At 45.4% G+C, this 23,823-nt stretch overlaps 1 long non-coding RNA gene across 1 annotated transcript; it reads right to left on the minus strand.

Moving 5' to 3' along the window:
* Positions 1–1,642: 1,642 nt before the first annotated feature.
* Positions 1,643–16,385, minus strand: LOC110342876. Its single transcript, XR_002385051.2, has 3 exons — positions 16,284–16,385; positions 14,351–14,565; positions 1,643–4,370 (listed from the first exon to the last, which is right to left on the minus strand). It is a non-coding gene; the product is annotated as an uncharacterized LOC110342876 (long non-coding RNA).
* Positions 16,386–23,823: the final 7,438 nt, after the last annotated feature.

Raw genomic sequence — 23,823 nt, forward strand, 5'->3', positions numbered from 1 at the left:
ATGGGAAGAAAAACAAGGGGTGAGGCTCCAGGTGGAGGAGAACAAGCAGAGATTGTTTAGTAACAGACCAACCATGATTCTGACCGGAAGAGGAGTGGCCCAGGTCAAAGTGGGTAAGCGGCTTGGCTAAGTTTGCCTCTCATGGACAGCAGGCCAAGGGCTGCACCCTTAGTTGCAAATGGCCGCTTCAGCCCTAGTTTTCATTACTACTTGTTTTTCCTCCAGCTCTGCAACCGATTCCCTACTTCTCATCACAAACATGTAAAGCTCTAATAAACTGGAGACAGGCTTCTGTCTGGCCGCTCCTCAGCGAAGGAGGAGCAGGAGCCAATTACAAGGTGGATAAGCGTCCCCGTGAGAGCTCCTTGCAGATGCCGACCCAGAGTAAACAGCTGAGCTCAATAAAGCTTCACAGAATGTTTGCTTAGTGCCTTGGTTTTTAAGATTCCAGCCTTTCTGTGAGACCCTGAGACCCTTCAGTGACAGCACAGCACGCCGAAGCTCATATCTGCGCATGCATGAACCAGCTGCTTGGCAACAGCTTCATTCCAAGGTCCATTCACAGTGCTTGGCTCCTAGAAGGGACTCAAAAGAACATTTAGTGAATAAAACCAGAAAACAAGTGGGACTGAAGATGTCACTCAGTTGGGAAAGTGCTTGCCTAGCAGGCAGGGGCCCCTGGATTCAATCCCAGCCTAAATCAAGCATGGTGGTGCATGCCTGTAATTCAGGAGGTAGAGGCAGGGAGAACAAAAGTTCCAGGTCTTGACTATAGGGAGTTGGAGGCCAGACTGGGCTACATGAGACCCTGCCTGAAATAAAAATCAAAACAAAGCAAATGATCAATAAATACTAACATTAGCAAAATTGTATTAAGAGGTTACAAGCTTTAAAGTTGGTGGGGACCAAATAGCATATACTATCCACAAACAATGTTCTACATGCAGCTGATATCAAAGCCAGCAGGCTACATACTAAGGCTCAAACTCAAGACTTAAGTCCATTAGAGTGGACTTAGGGGTACAGTTTAGCAGCAGCGCTCTTGTCTGACATGCATAAGGCCCTGGGTTTGCTCTCCTTTGCTGGAAAAAAAATACCTGGGTGTGTAGAGGAGTGGATGGATGGGTAGATGAGTGGATGCCTGGGTAGATGCGTGGATGGTCAGGTGTGTAGACGGGTGAGTGGGTGGTTAGGTTGTGGCCAGATTGGTGAACAGATTGAGGGATGAGTGGTAGGTGGGTAGGTGGATGGGTTCATGGATGTGTGCATGCATGGTTTAGTGATACACTGATAGAAGAGTGGGTGGATGAATTGGTAGATGAACTGAATGGATGGATGGATAATGGATAATGTGGTTTGATGAGTCTATGGGTGGATTGGATAACTAGGTGGATCGGTAGGTGGGGATGGAAGATAGATAAATGGGTGGATAAAGGCAGATAAGTGGATGGTAGGTGGATGTCTTTGTTCCTTGGCTCTTTCTGTCAGCCTTCCTATGTCTGTCTCTCTCTTTGTGTTTCTGTCTCTGACTTTCTGACTCTGTCTATCTCTCCTTGTCTCTTTGTCTTTTGGTGTGTCTGTCTGTCTATCTCCATGTCTGTCTGCCTTTTTCTCTAACTCTCTGTCTCTGTCTCTCTGAGTCAGCTTCTATCTGTCTGCCTCTACCTCTCTTTCCTTTCTCCATTTTTGTTCCCTTCCTCATATCTCTTTCTCCTAACTTCCCTCTCCTCTCTTTCCTGGCTTTCAGAAAAGGGCTGGGACCTGGAGACCCTATAATGCATAAATTATGAGGCCATTGTATCATTCCTGAGCCAGAGTCTGTCACATGGTTGATCCCCTTTTCCAATACACAGTGGTTGTGGGACCTGCAGATCTCTGTGGCCTGGTTCTTTTCTACATGCAGCTGCCAGAAGATAGGATGTTTGCCACAATTACAGTGGTTTTCAGAGACCAAGAAAGAAGTCTAGTGTTGATGGTATGACCCAGTCCCAGTCAGGATGCAAAACATCTCTGGGGATCCTGGGACTTGGGCATCTAAACAGGTTTGCCTCCTCCCCACCTGCCATAACCTGGAGAGGGCCACGCTTCCCAAGGGACTTGTCTGGTTGCTTCTTTGAAAAGGTGTTAGACCCATGACAAGCTCATCCTATTGGACCCATAACCAGGATGAAATTAGCCAGGTATAGAAGGGGCCTGGGGCAAAGTGCAGGACTTTCACTAATACACATTCAATTCGACATTGCCCTGATTTGAGAAGCTCAGATAACAGTGCAGAGGACTCTGGACAACCCGATCTCCTGTGTCATGGACAAATGGAAGGCTTCCAGAGCAGAGAATAACAGGGGATTTTAGAGGTCCGAAGGGACAGGGTGGAGATGACTGGCATTTAAGGCAGTGAGACAGTTTGTGGAAAGGTCCTGGTTGAAGAAGGTGTAATATGGCGATTATAACTGCTTTGGAAGCTATAACCCTAGTGCCTACTACATCATCTGGCAAAATGGGTGGTAAACAAATGTTTTGTGAATGAATGAACAAGTGAATGAGATTTTGGAGACTCCATGGAGGCCAGAGATCCACAGTCAATAAATGGTTGTGCAAGAAAAGCTGGAAGAGGAAGGTCACTGTTCTGAAGGCTGTGCAGTTCAAGAATCTGGTGCTGGTGTCTGGCCTTCGTGCTATGCCATCTGCACTGGAAAGGAGTGGAGATAAAAGATTTGGGTAGTGAACAGGAGGCCAGCTCTGTTTCAGACCTTCAGATAACAATCATCAAATACCTAGCTACACCTTTAAATGGCATACACTGACCGTGCATATTTCTGGGGTACCATGTGATCATCTGAAACCCAATGCAATCTGTCCTAATCTGATCATGTGATTGGCATTTTTAAGGCTATGCTAGGGTCTTTTGTAATAATATCCATCCTACCACTCGTGGGGAAGGGCTTTCATGACTTAATATGTTTCATGGGCCCTCCTATTTTAGTGCTGCGGCCTTTGGAACTGAGGTTCTACACAGGCAGGGTATGCAAATACACACCTGTGATTCCAGCATCTGGGAGGTGGAAACAGGAAGATGGAGAATTGGAGGCTAGCCTGGGCTACAGAGAGAGATCCTTTCAAAAAAAAAATCTTCTATCACAGGAATTTTGAGGGAATCCGAGCCCCAGCAAGCAGGCTTCCTTCCTCCTCTCAAGAAAAAAACTCTGGGGCATGGTGGCTTGGCCACTCAGGGTTTTGTGTGTTTGCTTTTGGTGTGTTGGCTTTGAAGAGCATGCTGGCTGGCGGGGATGCTTCCGTTGGTAGAGAGCTTGTGTTAAGACTCCAGCTCGATTCTGGAGGACAATCACTGCAGTTTGCAATGTGCCTCTGTACAATTCAAGACTTACAGGAAAGGAGACAGGTTATTTCAGGAGAAATGCAAAGGGGCTTGGAGGTATGCCAGACCTCATCTGTGCCCTGGCTTTGAGTAGGCATAGTCTGAGGAGAGGCAGCTGGATGGCTGTGCCGTTTACGAGTCATGTACACAGTATTAACCTCACCCACCGTCCTAATGCTGGCGGTTTTGGGGGTCATGTGCCTTGCTTGGCAGACACCCAGGTAGATTGAGAGCTTCCAGTCTCACTGTTTCTGCTGCCTTTCAACTGCCAGTGTCTGGAATCTCCACCTCCATCCACCTCACTGGCCTAGGCTGGATTTCATCCCCAGCACATTATACACCAGGCATGGTGGTACACACCTCTAAGCCTAGCACTAGGGATGTGGAGGCCAGAGGTTCAAAAGCTTAAGGTCATCCTTAGCTTCAGAGGGAGTCAGAAACCAGCCCCGAACCTGTCTTAAACAAACCAACAAAAATACCACCATCAGTGGGAGGCATGATGGTATAACTTGAATAAACCTGTGCTCTGACACAACCAAAGTTACTCTTGTCCATCCCCAAAGTGCCACTCCAATTCTTGCATTTCAACTCACAACACCAAGCCACTGCTCCTCCGTCTGCATCAAATTCCTAGATACAATTCCAACATCTGCTGTCACTGGGTGCTCTGCTCAGAGTGGACAGAGACTGGCCGAGCTGTGGTGTGGCCCAATGTGTTGATGACAGGGAGAGATGACATCTACTGTAGCTTGAGATGGGCCACAGGAAGCACTCAACTCTTCACAGTCCTGCTAAGCCTCAACTAGAAGACTGAAGCAAGGGCTGTCTTACTCCTGCTGTATCACCAGGGTAACTGAGACTCAGCTCCATGCCCTGGCCCCTTGAGATGCCACAGATATCCCAGTTCTGATCAAGTTCTGGCTCCCCTGAGCCTGGGTTGCCTCTATCAGATGCTGTCTTCTTCACTCAGTCTCCTTCTCTGAGTCCTTGCTTCCTGTGACAGACAAAGTTGACAAAGAGTTTCAGCAGATTCAGTTTAAGTGTCATCCAAGAATGTCAGGACCAATGCAAGCCTGAGCCAATCCAGAGAGCTGAGACTTCCTGTCATAGGAGGGACAGTGTGCTCACTCACTTGCTATCTGATAGGAGACTCAGGCAGCAATCTTGAGCCTGGAAGTGTGTGGGGCTCCTCCAGCCTGCCTCCATCTCTGGGTGCTATGCAAAGAAAAGTTCTGATTCCAAGAAGCCCAAATGGACAAGATGGTTCATTTTCTTTTGAGGGTGTGGGGTGGGGTGGGCAAGATAAATCTTCAACCGCCTAGTGAAAGCTTTAAATGAGATTTTGTAATAAGCTTTCTTGTTAGACTATCTTTGGACTGCCAGCCTGCAAATAATGCCCTAGAGACTTATTATTAATTATGAAAGCTTGGCCTTAGCTTAGGCTTTTTCCCAACTAGCACTTATAACTTAATTAATCTATATTTTTAATCTACATTCTGCCACATGACTTGGTTATCTCTTCTTAGTGCACCAGATCTGACTTGATCCGAGTCTGCTGCTGACTCCTCTTTTCTTCTTCCCTGAGTTCTCTCTCAGCCTGGAAGTCATACCTATACATCCTGCCTAGTTATTGGTAATTCAGCTTTTTATTACACCAATCACAGCAGTACCTCTTACACAATGTACAAATATCCCACAATATTTCCACCTTTTGTCTAAATAAAAAAGAAAGGTTTTAACTGTAATGCTATAAACTTATATACAGTAAGAACAATTATCAAGTAAGAAATACATTCACAATGTCCAGTCTATTTGTATTTGACAAATTTGGAGAAATTACTTTATTATATGTCTTATCTTGATGAGTCCAGTTTTATAACTAAACCATTTTTATCATAACTTGTATTGCTATTCTAAAAATATCTTTTTAGACCTTAAAACATCTTCTTAGATAAACAACTTAAGCTTTTGAGATTCTCAACCTTATAAACTTTACATATCTTATGTAAGTTTCTTTTCTGAATTTGGTAACAAGAAAAACTGGAAAACTAACTATCTCATCTTCAACTTCATCGGAGATCTAAGAACAATATATATAATATTACCTGAGTAAACAGGAAGTACAGAGCAAGTAATTTCTAGAACTATAGAAATGACAGAAACAGCTGGATGTCTGGACAATCACCCAAGGTTCCTCTGCAACATTGGGACATCCATCTTCAGCCTACAGGTCTAGAATATCTGACAAACTTTTCTGTGAAGCAGGAATTTTGAAGGACTGCCCTACCTTGTTTGGAAAAGTTCAGCAGTCACCTTCTTTTGTGTCCTGCTCATTCAGTTTGGACAATATATGGTCAGCAATCGAGGCAAGGACACTTTCTTGCCCAGATAGCTAGCTTTGCCACATTGAAATTAGACTCCACATGGAGGTTCTTCAGTACCCATCATTCTTTCTGAAGTAAATTGGTGCTGCAAGGAGCAGATGATGTGTCTCATTGTCATGAAAAGCCTTGTGTTATTAAAACATCTTAAATGTCATATCCTGACTCCAGCGAGCCCAGCTTCAGGTGAGCTTGGGTCTCTGGGGGGGGGGACACTCCCCATCCTCCGCCCAACACCCATTCCCTCGATCTCCCAGGGCCCACTCCTTGGCATCCAGAAGACCTGCCCACACAAGAAAGACATAAGCCCTTCCAGGCCCCAAACTCCAGTGAGCCCACCTTCTGGTGAGCTTGCATCTCCAGGGGGACATTCCCCATCCCCTGCCCAACACCCATCCACTCAAGCTTCAGGGGGGCGCTCCTGGTATCCAGAAGACCCACCCTCACAGGAAAGACATCAGTGTTTCCAGGCCCCAAACTCTGGCGAGCCCAGCTTTAGCCCTTCCAGACCCCATACTCTGGTGAGCCCAGCTTCAGCCCTTCCAGGCCCCAACCTCTGGCGACCCCAGAGTCAGCTTCAGAAAGGAAGGAGACCAGTGGAGATGGAATGACCCCACCAGCACCCACTGGAAGAAGAGATGGGAAGAAGACAGAATAAGAGCTCACTCAGCAATAGAAAGACCAACATGACTCTACCGGAATCCAGGGAACCAACACCAGCAAGACCTGAAAAGCACTACATAGATGAAGCAGAGGAGACAGACCTTAAAAATTATTTTATGAAGATGATAGAGACCCTCAAAGAAGAAACGAGGAAATCCCTTAAAGAAATAGAAGAAAAAACAAACAAAAAAATCCATGAAATGGGGGAAAAATTCAAGAAATAAATCTCTCAAAGAGTCTAAAGAGTACCAAGAAAAAACAACCAAACAAATGAAGGAAACAACTCAAACAGTTGAAGGATTGAAAGCTGAAATAGAAACAATAAAGAAAACATAGAATGAGGGGATACTGGAAATAGAAAAGCTAGGCAAACGATCAGGAACTACAGATTCAAGTATCACCAATAGAATACAAGAGATAGAAGAGAGAATCTCAGGTGATGAAGAGATTACTCATTAGAGGATATACAGTCGTCAACCAAAGAAAATCTCAAAACCAACAAATCCCTAACACAAAATAGCCAGGAAATATGGGACACCGTGAAGAAGCCAAACCTGAGAATAATAGGTATACAAGAAGGCGAAGAAATACAGCTCAAAGGTACAGAAAACATATTCAACAAAATCATAGAGGAAGACTTCCCTAACATAAAGAAGGATATGCCTATGAAAATACAAGAATCTTACAGAACACCAAATAGGCTGGACCAGAAAAAGAAGTCACCTCGCCATATAATAATCAAAACATCAAACCTACAGAATAAAGAGAAAATATTAAGAGCAGCTAAAGAAAAAGGCCAAGTAACATATAAAGGCAGACCTATCCAAATTACACCTGACTTCTCAATGGAAAAGATGAAAGCCAGAAGATCCTGGACAGATGTCCTACAAACGCTAAGGGAACAAGGATGCCAGCCCAGACTACTATATCCAGCAAAGCTTTCAATTACCATAGACGGAGAAAACAAAATATTCCATGACAAAGCCAGATTTAAACAATACGCATCCATGAATCCAGCTCTACAGAAAGTGCTAGAAGGAAAACCTAGATCCAAGTAAGATAACTACACTCACAAAGACACAGGCAATATATAATCCCACTTTACAAAACACCAAAAGAAAAAGGGAGGAGAAACTACACAAAATAACTTCACTACAAATAAATCAAGCACAAACAAGAATCATCAATCAATGGTCATTAATATCCCTCAATGCCAACGGCCTCAACTTGCCTATAAAAAGACACAGACTAGCAGAATGGATACGAAGACAGAACCCATCCTTCTGCTGCATACAAGAAACACATCCCACCATCAAAGACAGATGTTATCTCAGAGTAAAGGGTTGGGAAAAGATTTTCCAATCAAACGGACCCAAGAAACAAGCGGGTGTAGCAATCCTAATAGCTAACAAACTAGACTTCAAATTAAAATCAATCAAAAGAGATGAAGAAGGACACTTCATATTCATCAAAGGAAAAGTCAATCAAGATGAAGTCTCAATTTTAAACATCTATGCCCCAAATACAAAGGCACCTACATTCACGAAAGAAACATTACTAAAGGTCAAATTGCACATAAAATCTCACACACTAATAGTAGGAGACTTCAACACTCCGCTCTCACTGCTAGACAGGACCTCCAGACAGAAACTTAGCAAAGAAACAAAAGAACTAATAGAAGTTTTGACCCAACTGGGTTTCACAGACATCTATAGAACATTCCACCCAAACACAAAAGGATATACCTTCTTCTCAGCATCACATGGAACCTTCTCTAAAATTGACCACATAATAGGAAACATAGCAAATCTCCACAGATACAAAAAAAAATGGAATAACCCCCTGTATCTTATCAGACCACCATGCATTAAAATTAGAATTCAACAATAACACAAATCGCAGAAACCCTACAAACTCATGGAAATTAAACAATGCACAATTGCACCATCCCTGGGTAAAGGAAGAAATAAAAAAGAAATTAAAGACTTCCTGGAATTCAATGAGAATGAGGACACAACATACACAAACTTATTGGACACTTTGAAAGCAGTGCTGAGAGGAAAGTTCATAGCACTAAGTGCCCACATGAAGAAACTGGAGAACAGTCATACTAGAGTATTAATAGCACAGCTGAATGTTCTAGAACAAAAAGAAGCAAACTCACCCAGGAGGAGCAGACGCCAGGAAATAATCAAATTGTGGGCTGAAATCAATCAAGTAGAAACCAGGAGAACATTGAGAAGAATCAATGAAACAAAGAGTTGGTTCTTTGAGAAAATCAACAAAATAGACAAACCTCTGTCCAAACTAACCAAAAGACAGAAGAGAGAGCATGCTAATTAACAAAATCCGAAATGAAAAAGGGGACATAACAACGGACTCTGAGGAAATCCAGAGAATCATCAGGGCACACTTTGAAAATCTGTACTCCACAAAATTTGAAAATTTAAAGGAAATGGACAATTTCCTGGATAGATATCACTTGCCAAAACTAAATCAAGAGCAGATAAACAATCTAAACAGACCTATAACCCCTAATGAAATAGAAGCAGTCATCAAAAGTCTCCCAAACAAAAAAGCGCAGGCACAGATGGCTTCAGTGCAGAATTCTACCAGAAATTCAAAGAAGAGCTAATTCCAATACTCCTCAAAGTATTCCACACAACAGAAGCAGGAGGCTCACTGCCAAACTCTTTTTACGAGGCTACAATTACCTTGATACCCAAGCCACACAAAGACACAACTAAGAAAGAGAACTATAGACCAATTTCCCTCATGAACATCAATGCTAAAATATTCAATAAAATACTAGCAAACCGGATTCAAGAACACATCAGAAAAATCATCCCCCATGATCAAGTAGGCTTCATCCCAGGAATGTAGGGATGATTCAACATCAGAAAATCTATCAATGTAATCCACCATATTAACAATCTGCGAAGAAAAACCACATGATCATCTCACTAGATGCTGAAAAAGCCTTTGACAAAATCCAGCACCCCTTCATGATAAAGGTCCTAGAGAGATCAGGGATAACAGGAGCATACCTGAATATAATAAAAGCAATATACAGTAAACCAACAGCTAACATCAAACTAAATGGAGAGAAACTCAACGCAATTCCTCTAAAATCAGGAACAAGACAAGGCTGTCCACTCTCTCCATATCTCTTCAATATTGTACTTGAAGTTCTAGCTACAGCAATAAGACAACAAAAGGAGATCAAGGGGATACAAATAGGAAAAGAAGAAGTCAAACTTTCACTATTTGCAGATGATATGATAGTTTACATAAGTGACCTGAAAAACTCCTCAAGGGAACTCCTAGAACTGATAAACACCTTCAGCAAAGTGGCAGGATACAAGGTAAACTCAAAAAAATCAGTGGCCCTATTATATACAGATGATGAAGTGACTGAGAAAGAAATAAAAAAAACCACCCTTTACAATAGCCATAAACAGCATCAAATATCTGGGAATAATGTAAACCAAGGAAGTGAAAGACCTGTAAATCAAGAACTTTGAGTCTTTAAAGAAAGAAATCAAAGAAGATAACAGAAAATGGAAAGATCTCCCATGCTCTTGGATTGGTAGGATCAACAAAATAAAAATGGCAATCTTGCCAAAAGCAATCTACAGATTCAATGCAATCCCTATCAAAATTCCCGGCACAATTCTTCAAGGACCTGGAAAGAACAATAATCAACTTTGCATGGAGAAACAAAAGGCCCAGGATAGCCAAAACAACCCTATACAATAAAGGAACTTCAGGAGGCATCACCATACCTGACTTCAAGCTCTATTATAGAGCTATAGTCCTGAAAACAGTTTGGTATTGGCACAAAAATAGGCAGGGAGACCAATGGAACCGAATTGAAAACCCTGATTTTAACCCAGACACCTATGAACACTTGATTTTTGACAAAGAAGCTAACACTATACAATGGAAAAAAGAAAGCATCTTCAACAAATGGTGCTGGCATAACTGGGTAGTGGTATGCAGAAGACTGCAGATAGATCCATGTTTATTACCTTGTACAATACTTAAGTCCAAATGGATCAAAGATCTCAACATAAATCCAGCCACACTAAAACTTTTAGAAGAGAAACTGGGAGACACTCTTCAACGAGTTGGTACAGGAGACCACCTCCTGAACATACACCAGTGGCACAGACACTGAGATAGATAATTAACAAATGGGACCTCCTGGCTGGGCGTTGGTGGTGCCCGCCTTTAATCCCAGCACTTGGGAGGCAGAGGCAGGCGAATCTCTGTAAGTTCGAGGCCAGCCTGGTCTACAGAGTGAGTTCCAGGACAGCCTCCAAAGCCATAGAGAAACCTTGTCTCGAAAAACCAAAAAAACAAAAACAAAAACAAAAACAACAACAACAACAAAAAAAAACAAAAAACAAAAAAAACAAATGGGACCTCCTGAAACTAAAAAGCTTCTGTAAGGAAAAAGACAGTCAACAAGACAAAAAGGCAGTCCACAGAATGGGAAAAGATATTCACTAACCCCACATCTGACAGAGGGCTAATCTCCAAAATTTACAAAGAACTCAAGAAGCAAGTCTCCAAAACACCAAAGGATCCAATTAAAAGGTGGGGTACAGAACTAAATAGAGAATTCTCAATAAAGGAGGCTAAAATGGCCAAGAGACACTTAAGAAAGTGCTCAACATCCTTAGCCATCAGGGAAATGCAAATCAAAACAACTTTGAGATAATATCTTTTCCTGTCAAAATGGCTAAAATCAAAAACACCGAAGACAATTTATGCTGGAGAGGATGTGGAGAGAGGGGAACACTCCTCCACTGCTGGTGGAAGTGTCAACTCGTACAGCCACTTTGGAAATCAGTATGGAGATTCCTCAGGAAAATGGGAATCAATCTACCACAAGACCCAGCAAGTCCACTCTTAGGCATATATCCAAATGAGGCAAATTCATACAACAAGGGCATCTGCTCCACTATGTTCATAGGAGCATTATTTGTAATAGCCAGAACCTGGAAGCAACCTAGATGCCCCTCAACTGAAGAGTGGATAGAGAAAATGTGGTACATTTACTCAATGGATTATTACTCAGCAGAAAAAAAACCAATGGAATCTTGAAATTCCCAGGTAAATGGATAGCACTGGAAGAAACCATCCTGAGTGAGGTAACCCAGTCACAAAAAGACAAACATGGCATGTACTCACTAATATATGGATTTTAGACATGGATCAGGATAGTGCCAGTCTGCACTTCCACTGACAGAGAGTCTGGGAAACAAGAAAGTATCTAAAAGATATGCATGTTACCCAAGAGAAGAGGAATGAGGCAAGATTCTCTGAACAGATGGGGAACACGGCAAGGGTTGGAGGGGAGTGGGAGCTGGGAAGAAGAGAGGGGGAGAAGAGGAAGAGAGAGTAGGTCACGGGTGAACAGGAAGGTTGAGTGGGGGGTAGAATAGGGGGAAGAGGGAATCATAGGTTAGAAGACAGATCAGGTACCAGTGTGACCTCTAGTGATCTAAAGGGATGACACTAATTGGCAAGCTAAGCAATAGTGGAGAGACCACCTCGAATGCCCATTCCTGATAATGAACTTGATGTCTATAACCATCCTGGAGCCTTCATCCAGTGACTGATGGAAGCAGAGGCAAACACCCACAGTTAAACACTGAACTGAACCCAAGGAACCCAGTGACAGAGAGAGAGGTGCGATGAGCAAATTGGCAAAGAATGGGCTGGCAAAAACAGCAGAGACAGCTGATCTGAACAGGGGGAGAGCTCTTGGACCCCAGACCGACAGCTGGGAGGCCAGCATGGGACTGATCCAGACCCCCCCCGAATGTGAGTGTCAGTGAGGAGGCCTGGGCAACCTATGGGGCCCTGAGCAGTGGATCAATGTTTATCCCTGGAATAAAAAAACAGACACTGTGTGTCCATAACACAAAGAGGGATGCTCTCTCAGCCTGGTCTCTTAGGGGAGTGCCTGGACCCTACCCTTAGTGAAATGACAGACTCTAGATATCCCCTATGTGGAAGGAATTGGCAATAGGATGGGAGGCTGGGGGGAGGATGGTGGGGGGGTGCTGAAGGAGGGGCGGGAGAGGGAACTGGGATTGACATGTAAAACAAGCTATTTAAAATTAAAAGAAAAAAAACCAGAAAAAATATTATATCCTGTGGGTCTCTGAAGGGTTTGAAGACCAACTGTCTACCTGTTAGATTTTGAAAATGTATATAACATGACTACAAGTTTGATTATTATAGATGACTAGCTACTAACCTGCATTTCTTAATTAATCATTGCATTTTTAAATTAGCTGCATAAGCATAGTACCTTTAAAAAGAGTAGAAACATATATGTGTATAAGAAAAATAACCTCAAATTTGTGTCAGTATACAAAGTTTCATACCAATGTAAAATATTTGAGATTAATAGTTGTTTTTTAGTCTAAAAGCAGATTAATAGTCTACCCTTTATCCTATCATTTCTATACTATATTCCCTCTTTTTCCTTTCAGAAAGAGATCCCTGAATCTAATATTCTTTGTTAAGCTTTCTCCCTGATCATGATAAAAAAAAACAACTTGCAACCAACCCCCATAAACAATAATAAACATCCATAATCCACTGAATGACCAAGAATGTCTATGAGTGATGGCATCTCTAGGGGATCCTGAGAAAATTGGGACAATGGTCATGTCCTGGGAGAGCTAGTTATACTATTTATTTGTTTAGTCTCTGTTTGATGGAAAAGTGTAGAGTGTATCTGAAGTCTTAGCCGGAGTAGTCTGTGAGACTGGACCATCTCAGCTACCAGCTTTAAGTTGTTCTGGATGCAGAATTTCTAGGACACTCCAGCAGTTATTCTGAGAGGCTGGATAACCTTGTCTACTTGTCTGACCTTTTTTTTTTTGAAAAACACAAACTTTAAAAGGTAACATATATATCTGTATTACCACAAGTGTAGGATGTGTGGTGTGTACAAGTCAACTAAAGATGATTTTCTGTTTTATGCTTGAGTGGGTAAAAGGCGTCTGTCAACTTTATGTTTGTTTGGACTGCATAACTAAACTACAATATAATAAGTCATGAGGACTCTGTAACCAACAAGATTTATCATATCTCACCCAGTCTCAGAGCTGTTCCCATACAGAGGGATCAGAATGTATGTTACCAGTCTTGTAGCTTACTTGTTTCCTTAATGTCTGTTGCCAAAAATGTTGGGAGGCTCCCCCAATAAAACCAAATCTTCATAATTTTGAAGGAGTCCATTCCTTTGGAAACAATGACATAACCTCTTCCCCAACAAAACATAATTTCTTACTTTCATTTTGAAGTTAAGACATTCTTAAAATATATAGGGTGGTTTAATTTAATAGTTTCCATCTAATGTCTCTCAGCATTTTTGTTTGTTAGCATTTAAAAAGTTCAAAGTCATCAAAGCATCACACAAGATCCAGTCAACCTGTGTATTTCTTATATTACTTTACTCTCTTTTAAGATTTTACTTGATTATTTTTAAACTATTTATTTTTCTATGACTGTTCATTTTTTCTTTCTTTAGCATCTAAACACATTTTTTAATAAATTGTAACCTGTTAAGATGTTTTCTCAGCCTGGACCTGTCTTTTTCTTTTTCTTTTCCTTTTCCTTCCTTCCTCCTACACTCTCTTTCTCTCTGTCTCTCTTTCTGTCTCTTTCTCTCTCTCTCTCTCTCTCTCTCTCTCTCTCTCTCTCTCTCTGTGTGTGTGTATGTGTATGTGTGTGTGTCTACAACCTCCTCTGACCATGTGAGCCAAATTTCAAGTGCTAGGCTACTACCTTGAAGCTCTACTTGGCATATGGCATGCTGGTGGCTAACTCTGCCCCCCCCCTTAGTTCTGTGAGAACCTCGCATCATTTTGGTGGGTACTGGCCCCAGACCCCATTTACCAACCTCAGCTCTGGGAATTTGCTGTGTCCATCTGTGGCAGGCATTTGTAGCCAGTTCTGGCTGTTCAAGTGCTCAGTTGTACAACAGGACCTCTTAAAAGAGCTGTACCTCTGTACATGGAGTCTATACAAGAGACAGCTTTCTCTAGCCTTATGCAGATATTCGAGTCTTCGTGCTGGACAACATTTGCAGTAGTACTTTTTCAATGGAGTTGCCAGCTAGACACAGAGAGGAAACAGAAGGTGCAGATGGAAGAGAGGTCATGCCACATGGCAGAACATAGATTAATATAAATGGGTTAATTTAAGTTATAAGAACTAGTTGAGACAAGCCTAAGCTAAAGGTTAAACTTTCATAATTAATAATAAATGTCTGTGTTGCTATTTATGGACTGTCAGTCCCAATGAAAAAGTACTATGACAAGATTTTATTAGCATATATAACTCCCCATAGCAGTGGATTTCATGGTGACATTTCCATTATATGTACTTGATGGATTTTGATCATATTCACCTGCAATGACCCTCTCTTTTCCCCTCCCCTATTCACTCATTGACCCCCCTTTCCCTTCCTTTTTGACTTCTGTCTCTTTTTTTGTGTGTGACCAATGAGTTTAGCTAGAGTTGCATACATGAGTCTGGGGGAGGGGTGATTTACAGAAGCAAGAGCAATTTTCCAGTAGCCCCACACCACTAAAGAAAATATGCTGCCCTCATCCCAGCCACTGACTGCCCATGAATCCCAACTAAGAGTGAGGTCTCAGGAACTGCTCCCCTCCATGACAGAAGGTTCCTGTCTTCTACAGGGTGTGTGTGTGGGTAATCATCACAGCTGCCTGCCAGAGTTCAAGGGTGCGGCAGCATCTGCTGCTCAGAAGACAGTGTTCCACAGTGTTCCACACTGTCCTCAGGATCTTCCATTCTTCTTCCCACATTCCTTTCCACAAAGTTCCCTGAGCCTTGGAGAAGGGGTGGTTTAGATATCCTATCCTGGACTGAGCATTCAGTAGTCACTTATTCTCAGCACTTTGACCAGTTATGGGTCTTTCCAGGAACTGCTGCCCCATTGAGATAGCAAGCTCTCTCACCAAAGCTGGGAGCATACTGATCTATGGGCACACACACAAACGTTTTGAAAGGCAATTTGACATGCACATCTAGTAAAAACGACAGTGTCTTCCCCAGTAGGACCGATGAACTCCCCCAACTACCAGCTTTGTCTTGTGTAAATAGAAGCACAGAAGTAGAATGGGGTGTAACGGTTCAGTGACAGCATCTCTGAAGCAGGATCCCTCCGACTTTCTGCTTATCCATCTCTTTTGTCTGCCTCATGGTAGCAAAATGGCTGCAGCAGCTCTAAGCAGAACACGCCCAGAAATTTCCCAAAGAGAGTGATCCCCTTTCTCCTAGGGCCCTCTTTCAGAAGGGGGCAACCTTCACAAAGCATCCCATCAGATTTACCCTGGCAACCCACTGGCCAGTACTGCCGACATGAAGAGCATCATGCCCACTCCATCAGTTCGCTAATATTGCTGTGGCCAAGTACCACAGGCTGATTAACTTAAGCAGGAGAGGTTTGCTTCTCACAATTCTGGAGGCTGGAAGCCTGGGATGATGGTAGTACCAGGATCCACTGCTCTCTGTGGGGAAGGAGACATTCCCCTTCATTCATAGTCAGTGTCTTCTCCCTGCATCTTTACTGGCTCTCCCTCTGGGTGTGCCTGTGTCTTTACTTCTCTGCTCCTTTCTGTCTCCTCATCTCTTTCCTTCCTCTCCCCTCTCTTCTCTTTTGAAACATGCTCTCATGTTTCAAGCATGACCTTAAACTTAGTGTGTAGTTAAAAAACACCTTGCCTCCACCCTAACCCCTACCTCCCCCCCACCCCCAACCCCCGCTCCAGGATGGCAGACCAGCACTGCCATGCCCAGCTTCTGACCTCTGCTTCTTCAACTCTTCTCTGATGATATAAGTTCCCAGCCAAACAGCATTCTTTTAGCTTAATGCCCTCTTTAAAGGCCCAGACCCCCAAGATCAGACATTCACAGTCACATTCTGAGGAAGAGGAAGTTAAGGCTTCGATGTGAGTTTTGAGTTGCCTTGGGTCAGCTGGGATGCCTGACACCTGGTGGAAGTTCACCAAACACCATTCTCTGTGGTTTCCTACTAGGGCCTTCTCCAGCTATGAATGGAGCATGAAGCCTCAGCTCTATCCAGGAACTGTTCAAAGTGAAAGGAGGTGGAAAGATGAGGTTTCCCCACAGGCCTGGACAGCAGAGCCCTGAGGACAGGGAAAGTGTCCTCAGCAGCCACCTACTTTGCTGAGGACCAAGACAGCTGGGCCTACTCTGGTCTGCCAGGTGAGATCTCAACTAGCATAGTCACAGCTGAACCTAAGTTGGGTCACTTGGTGGTAAGATGGGCCATCCTCCAGACATGAAATAAGGCACAGTGGCTAGTGGCAACCAGGGCTACTGGGAAAAGGTTCTAGAGTAATGCTCTATCTCCAGCCATCTTCCATGCCTGTTCTGGGTCACAATAGGGGAGCTTTCTTACAACTGTTTCCAGAAAATTCCTTCTTATCCTGTTCATTTAGAAACAAAAGGCAAAGAACAGAGAAGGTGAGCCAGGCATAGAGGAAAGATCAGACACCTTCCGCGGCCTGATCGCTCAGTGGTCCAAATCTTCATTCATTCTCTCATTCACTCATTTTCTCACTGTGCAAATGTTTAAAGAGTGCCTTCGAACAGGTGCGATTGTGAGCTCCAGGGACTCACTGGTGAGGAAGCCAGGACCTGAGTGTTGGGGTGAACGGTGAGGGTCCATCCAGTCAGATAATAAAAGAAGCCCACAGAGACACAAATGTCAGTGTAGTGACGGACAAAGGGGACGTGATGATGGGGCAGAGTGAGAATGAGAAGAGAGTCTCATTGCACCTGGGATTCCAAGGCAGGCCCCTGAACAAGGCTGCTTGAAGGAGGGCACCTGCCCTGGGAGAGATTCATGTTCCCGAAAAACCTGTGTAAGACCCCAGAGACATCCAGGAGACAGTGTGGCTGGGGAAGGGAAAGCCAGGCCCTCTTGGAGGATTCACAAAAGCCTTTGACATTCTTTCTAAATAGGAAAGGAAACTCCTAGAAAGTGCCAGAAAGGAAACGAGATGGTCTGATTCAGGGCAGGGAGACTACTAGTGCTCAGAAGAATGGAACAAAAGGAACTCATTCAGGGAAGCCTTGTGTGACATCTTGGTCATACCACATGTGCCACAAGGTTTTCCCATCATTGTGACTGTTGTCACTCCTTTACCAGAAGTGGGGTTTTAGGTAGGAACCAATTGGCCCATTGTCAACTACAAGCAGATATAGAGCTATTCTGTACTTATTTGGTCCACTGCAGAATCGCTCTGACCTGAGTCCAAACCATGCCCCATCCATAGCCTTGACTTAGGTGGACACGCCTCCATGAGTCCACTCTGCACCTAGGAAAAGACAACACATGACATCCACCATGGAGGATGAAGGCACTGGGACCTTGTTTCTCAGTCTTACAATTCTAACCCATAGACTACAGCATTCAGTCTGAGGCAGGTCACTGCTTCCTTTCGGCTTGCAGACTTGGGAATCTGATAGCCATGTTGGAGAAGCCTGAGGGTTAAGAACTGGGAAGAGCATTGGGCATGGCCTTGGACACAGATACAGGGGACTGTGCTCTGCCTACAGCCCCAGAATGATCTGAATAATGGGTCCTTTCCCAGTCAAGCCTTCAGGTGAGGCCATCTGTAGCCTAGGCATGGGGACACTTGGAAGTGGAGGGTATAGGTAGGAGTGACTGGGTTCCTGACTCACAGAAGCTATTAGCCAGTGCATGTAGAGTATCTTAAACCACTGGACTTTAGAGTCATTTGTCACCCATTAGTAACAGCTTATGCATGGTGATGTGCCTAGTACCGATAATCTTTCAGACAGTGAGACACATGTCTGGCACAAAATGAGCCTCTTCCCCGTCCCTTTGGATTGGGCCCAAGTCTTCACGTATGCTAAGCAAAAGAGCTCTACCACAGAACCGCATACCCAGCCCACAAAGTGATTTCTCAATAGAATGTTTCCACATTAATCATTTCCCCTCTGAGGTGGAGGAGAATCTATGCTTCCTGAACTTAGCCTGAGTGAGGCTGGGGTTTGTTAAGAACCTGAGTTTAGAAAGTCTAGGCTTGATCACTTGGCTCTGAGGGCAGGAGTGTTCCTTCCCCAGGTCCTCCTGTTCATCCTATGCGGCACTGTGGAATGCTTTGCTCCATTCTGTGTTGCTATAATGGACTAGAGGTTGATTTCCTAGGCTGGGAGGTTCAAAGTCAAGGGGCCCATGTGTGAGGAGGACCTCCATGCTGGGGAGAAGGCAGAGGATGAGAGACAGAGAGAGAGAGAGAGAGAGAGAGAGAGAGAGAGAGAGAGAGAGAGAGAGAGAGAGAGAGAGAGAGAGGGAGGGAAGGAGGGAGGTCCTACACAAGTGCACTGGCTGACTTCTTTGGTCAGGACTCCGCGCCTCTGATCTCTCCCCCACTCCCACAGTACATGCATGAATCCAGTCCCAGGGAAGCTTACCGTATCTTATCACCCCACTGTTCCAGAAATGACATGTTCCCACAAGTTCACACACTGAACATTTGGTTTCAAGCTGGTGACATTGGTTTTGGAAGTGGTGAAGAGTTGGAAAGGTAAGACTGTTATCAAACTTGGGGGCCACAACTTGTGTCCTGAGTCAGATCTGGTCACCTGTCCTCAATAAGCCAGTCTTAAAAGGCCACTTGAAAAGAGGAGAGCAGAACAAGGACGTTTATTCAGTGCAGACACATTGGGAAGAGGGACAAAGAGATCCAGTGACCCCCTCAAGTTCACCTCCAGGGTTCTGAAGTGAAATCGGCGTTTAAATAAAGGGCTCAGGATACACGCATCTACGTAGTCCCAGCTAAGGTGTGCTCTTGCCCACCATTGGCCCATCCTTATCTGGGTTTCAGTCTCACACTGTGAGGTGAACTGTCTCTCTATCAGAGACACAAGTCCCTCTTTAGAATACCTCAGCTACCAGACCTCCCTGGAGGAAGTGGGTCACTGCAGCTTGCCTTTGAAGGTGATACCAGGTTCCTCACTCTCTGCTTCCTGTCCGTCATGTGAAGACACTCTTCAGTCACATCCCTCTGCCACTGCGATGCTCTGCCAGGTCATGGGGCCAGGAGACAGCAGCCCAAACTCTGAAACCGTGAGCCCTCATCAGCCTGGAGCTGCTCTCCCAGCTTCACAAAAGACCCACTGCTCTTTCAGAGAACTGAGTTTGCAGACAGCCAAGGTGAACTTCTAATTGCCATGTGGGAATGGCAGCCTGATAGGAAAGGGGACACCGAGGCCCCAGAGGCAGCAAGGTGCCACCTGACAAAAGCTTCTAGTGCTGCAGCCTCATGTACTCCACAGGCTTCCCGGTGCCAGCAAATGCTGCCCTCCCTTGCAGAGTAAGTCTGCAGAAAGCAGTCAGCAGTGGGGGTGCTGGGGGGCAGCTGGTCCCTTGCTCACGAAAGTCTCTAAGGCTGGAGTAAGCAAGTCCCTCATGCTCCCACCCCCACCCCAGACTCAGCCCAGTCAGCTGGGCTCCAAGACCAAGGCAGGAATGGTGGATCTCAGAAATGGAGCAACAGCTCCCAAGGCAGGAGCAGTGGGAGCCGAGACAGGGTGTCTCTGGTGTTGTCTCTAAAGGGAAGAGGTAGCTGAGCGCTGGACCCTTGCCAGGATCCAGACTGACAAAAATGCTGTGTGGTCCCACATTATATAGAGTCCAGTGGACTTTGATTGGCTGGGTGTGTGTGCATGCAAATAAAATGTACAATAGCATTAATCAACTGAGAGATGCCAAAACTGGGTAAGACAAAGCCTCTCAAAACCTTTTTCTTTAAAAAAAATTTTAACATATAATTATCATTTAAATTATGCACAGGTGTGTGTGTGTGTGTGTGTGTGTGTGTGTGTGTGCATTTGCATGCAAGTCTGTTGTGCAGGGGAGTTTGGGCTTGGTTTTTTGGCTGCAGGGACCAACATCATGGTTACCTTGTGCCACTCGGGGCAGTCTTGTCATTTCAGTAGGCTAAGTGCAGCCAGCTGCTGTCTGCTCCTTCCTGTCCCCGAAGTCCCATTGCCTGATCTGGCTGTTCAGGCTGCTGCTGGGAGCCCTTTTGCTGCTGCCGTCAGCCAGGATCACCATCGGGGCCATCTCTTACCCTTCCCACCACCTCCTACAGACTGCTGAAGTGGGGGCTACATTTTGAATTCATGAATTTTAGAGTCCCCAGTTAAAAGCAGGAATGCTCCTAGGCCAGTTGCGCTCCAACTTCACGCACAGGAGACCTTGGGATATATAATTTGTCTCCCCATTCCTGGTCTTTTCAGAAGCCCAGGCTCCAGAAACCCTCCATGTCCCCTCCTCCCTCCTGGAGTCTGGGAATGGTTAGTCAGCCAGAGGCTCTTGTGGATGGCTGGACCAGTCCTGTGCACAGCCTGTCTGTGCTGAGGTGCCCATGCTGGCTGTGGCGCCTGGTCTGTGGAGTCAGAGCATGTCCTGCACTTTGCCTGTTCAGCCCCATCCCCACACAAGTTGTGAGTCATCCTTCGCAGAAGCATGCGACCATGGCTGCTACTCTGGAGGAGGCCAGGAGTCAGCTGCCTCCATTAAGTCAGTCCACTGTCTCAGAGGCAGGATATGCCACCGCAGGGTTACTTTCTAGCCTCCCCAAAATGCGGGTATAAATGGGGACCAGTGTCTCGCCCTCTGCCTATGACACCTGGTCTCTCCCACTGCTCTCTGGTCTTGCCCTCTCCTGACCCTTTTCCCCCGCCTGCACATGGCTTCATTTCTCTCTCTACCTGCTGTCATGGCTTCAAGGACACTGGCTTTCCCCACTTCTCAGCCTCCTGCTTTCCTACTGTGTGTCTGCCCAGTCACCTCCAGCCACCCGTTCCCCCAAGATGAAAGTCTGTTCCCTAGCATTCCCAAGATTCCCATCCTGTGTGTCACCTGTGCCTTCCTACGTGGGCCTCTCTACCCCACAGATAGTGGCAGGCTAGGCCTGGATCTGGCTGGTGTTGGGTGGGATGACTGAGAAGGGGGAGATATGAAGCAAACCAGAGGCGAAAACCATTTCCAGATGAGCTCATTAAGCACACACTTTGAGCCAGACTTGAGCCTGGAACATCAGTTCCCTAGGGCAAGGGATGGCTTGGGAATGTAGAGAAAGCACTATGACCAGTATTATGGACAGGCAGGGGCAGTGGCCTCCTGACACTGAATCTGAGAGCCAAACAACACTTCCTGGGAATGCTGGCTTTGCTCAAAGACCTGAGAGGAGGCAGGGAAAAGAGCAAAGTGAGAGGTAACATCAGTGGCCATCAGAAGGAGCAGTCACTGTGATTGGCAGGAACAGATGTAGTGGGGCAGTCACTGGGGACAGGGACAGTCACAATGGGCAGGATGGTCTCTATGGACAAGAGTGGTCACTGTGCACAGAAACAGTAACTGTGATCAGGAATACTCACCATGGGCAGGAACAGTCACTGTGCTAGGAACAGTCAGTGTGGGTGGGAACAGACACTGTGGACAGGAGGAGTCATTGTGGGTAGTGTGGGCAGGAACAGCTGGTATAAACAGAAACAGTCGCTAGTGGACTAGAAGAGTCACAATGAGCAGGAACTATCATGTCAGCATTAACAGTGGCTGTGAGGGGAACAGTGGAAGTATATAGAAACAGCTGCCATAGGCAGGAACAGTCACTATAGGCAGGAACAATCACTGTAGGCGGGAACAATCACTGTAGGCGGGAACAGTCACTGTAGGCGGGAACACTCACTGTAGGATGGAGCTGTCACTGTAGGTAGGAACAGTCACTGTAGGCGGGAACAGTCACTGTAGGCGGGAACACTCACTGTAGGATGGAGCTGTCACTGTAGGTAGGAACAGTCACTGTAGGCGGGAACAGTCACTGTAGGCAGGAGCAGTCACTGTAGGCAGGAGCAGTCACTGTAGGCGGGAACAGTCACTGTAGGCGGGAACACTCACTGTAGGCAGGAGCAGTCACTGTAGGATGGAACAGTCATTGTAGGCGGGAGCAGTCACTGTAGGCGGGAACAGTCACTGTAGGCGGGAACAGTCACTGTAGGCAGGAACAGTCACTGTAAGAAGTATCAGTGCATGTGGACAGGAGTCACCCCTGTGGGCTCAAGAATAGTCCTTGGCAGGAACCATCACAATAGACAAGAATTGTTGAGGCGAGTGGCAGGAACAGGTACTGTGCAGAAATAGCCCAGTGGGCATCAGACACAGTGGCTGTAGGGAACATTCCTGTTAGAACAGTCATGGGTGGAATAGTCACAGTGGACAGAAGGAACAGTCACCATGGAAAAAGAAGACAACCACCATGAGCAAGAACATCTGCTACAGGCATCAACAGTTGCTCTCATGGCCAAAACTATCCTTGTGGGTGGCAGGAACAGTCCTTTGGTGAAACAGGAATAGTCACCAGAGGCAGAGAGGGGCAAAGGAAGTGGATTTGGGAGTCAGAGAATGAAGATGCCCTTGGGTGAGGTGTTGAAGTATCTCTTGATGGCCGGGCATGACCTGCTTGGTCAACTACACCCAGAGCATGAATGGGACCCTGTCCTACTGTGACTACTGCCCACCCCAGCCTTACAGAAAGACCCTTTGGCCTCAGGACTCTCTGTCTCCAGGGAGATAGGCCTGGAGACAATGTTATTTAGTACTCACAGTCTCCTGCTCACAGGCTCTGTCTCTGGCCTCTTCCTGCTTCCTTCTATTCTTCTGGCCTGGCCACCCTGCAGCTGTGCAGGGCTGGAGGCTCAGGGAGGCTGCCCTGGCTTGCTTATCTCTCTCCTGCTGTTTCCTGACTAAGGAGATAGGGAGAGGACGTGGCTGTTACATATGGGGGTGAGGACTGAGGCACTGGAGACCAGCTCCCTCTGCCACTGTGGAGTGTCCAGGCATGGGGCTGAGCAGATACGGTGATGTGATGATGTGCCTAGCTCTGTAATCCTTATTCTGTCCCCACCAATGAGAATGCATGGACGGTGACTGTGACTGTGTTAATCAGGGTTCTCTAGAGGAACAGAACAGAACTGATAGAATGAATATATATGGAGAGAAAGAGAGAGAGAGAGAGAGAGAGAGAGAGAGAGAGAGAGAGAGAGAGAGAGAGAGAGAGAGAGGGGGGGAGAGAACAGGATTTATTAGAATGGCTTACAGGCTGTGGTCCATCTAGTCCAATGGTTATCTACCAATGGAAGGTCCAAGAATTCAGTAGTTGTTTAAGTCCCAAGGCTGGATGTTTCATCTGGTCTTCAGTATACGCCAGAATCACAAAGAAGTAGACTCTAATGCCAGTGAAGGAATGGACTTGCTAGTGAGAGCAAGAACAAGCAGACAGAGAG

The sequence above is a fragment of the Mesocricetus auratus genome, unplaced genomic scaffold, assembly GCF_017639785.1.
Source record: "Mesocricetus auratus isolate SY011 unplaced genomic scaffold, BCM_Maur_2.0 Super-Scaffold_100004, whole genome shotgun sequence".
NCBI classification, from domain to species: Eukaryota; Metazoa; Chordata; class Mammalia; order Rodentia; family Cricetidae; genus Mesocricetus; species Mesocricetus auratus.